This window comes from Rana temporaria, chromosome 2 (genome assembly GCF_905171775.1).
Source record: "Rana temporaria chromosome 2, aRanTem1.1, whole genome shotgun sequence".
NCBI lineage: Eukaryota > Metazoa > Chordata > Amphibia > Anura > Ranidae > Rana > Rana temporaria.
In genome coordinates, this window is record NC_053490.1 from 488524701 (window position 1) to 488525638 (window position 938).

The following is a 938-nucleotide window of genomic DNA, read 5'->3' on the forward strand; positions in this document are numbered from 1 at the left end:
CAGGGCAGTACCAGCTCCTCCTACCGGATCGCCGACAGGGATAGCACTTACACCAGCCAACCAGAAGGCCAGACTAGAACTCGGCAAAAAGACCAGACCAAGTGCAGCCACCCATCTTCACCAGGAGCACCCTTCCAGACGGCTCAGATGCAACCATTGGCCGGCCCCCAGTATCTGTCGGGCAGCTCGGCGTAGTCCCTGCTGAAACCCTCCTTCCAGGTGCAATGACTTCATTGGATTGCATCCACCCTCCCTATGGAGGTGCTTCAGCGCTCTCTGACAACTGATAAGAACAGATACTACACTTGATCTTAGCCAAAAGTCTGAGAAGCGGCAGGGAAGACACCACAATCAGCACAGCTGGAGTGCAATGGCTGAGCCTCGCCCTGGGAGAACCACCTTCATGATCATGGTGTCTCCCCTGCCAGGTAAGTATTTATTTATTCATTAGAAACATTAATAAATAAAAGGGTGTACTTACCAGAACTGTACTTGTTGTCTATTGAAATTAAACAGATGGGCCCGGATTCACATACATCGGCGCATATTTATGCCGGCGTAGCGTATCTAATATAGGCGACGCCGACGCAGAGCAGAGAGGCAAGCACTGGATTCACAAAGCACTTGCTCCCCCTCGCTCTTAAAGATACGCTGGGTTTCCTCGGCGTAAGCCGGCGTAGGTGGAAGTGGGTGTGAGCCATGCTAATGAGGCATGACCCCATGCAAATGATGGGCCAAGCGTCATAGAAGTACTTAAAACGAACGGCGCATGCGCCGTCCCGTGGATGTATCCCAGTGCGTATTGCTCAGAATCACGTCGGAACTACTCCCTAAGATACGGCGGATCACTGCCTATGACGTGAACGTAACCTACGCCCAGCCCTATTCACGTAAACAATGTAAAATACGACGGCTGTGTTCCCTGGTCCATACCTTAG

At 51.8% G+C, this 938-nt stretch overlaps 1 pseudogene; it reads right to left on the minus strand.

The window, feature by feature from the left end:
• Positions 1-260: 260 nt before the first annotated feature.
• Positions 261-436, minus strand: LOC120929854 (annotated as a pseudogene).
• Positions 437-938: the final 502 nt, after the last annotated feature.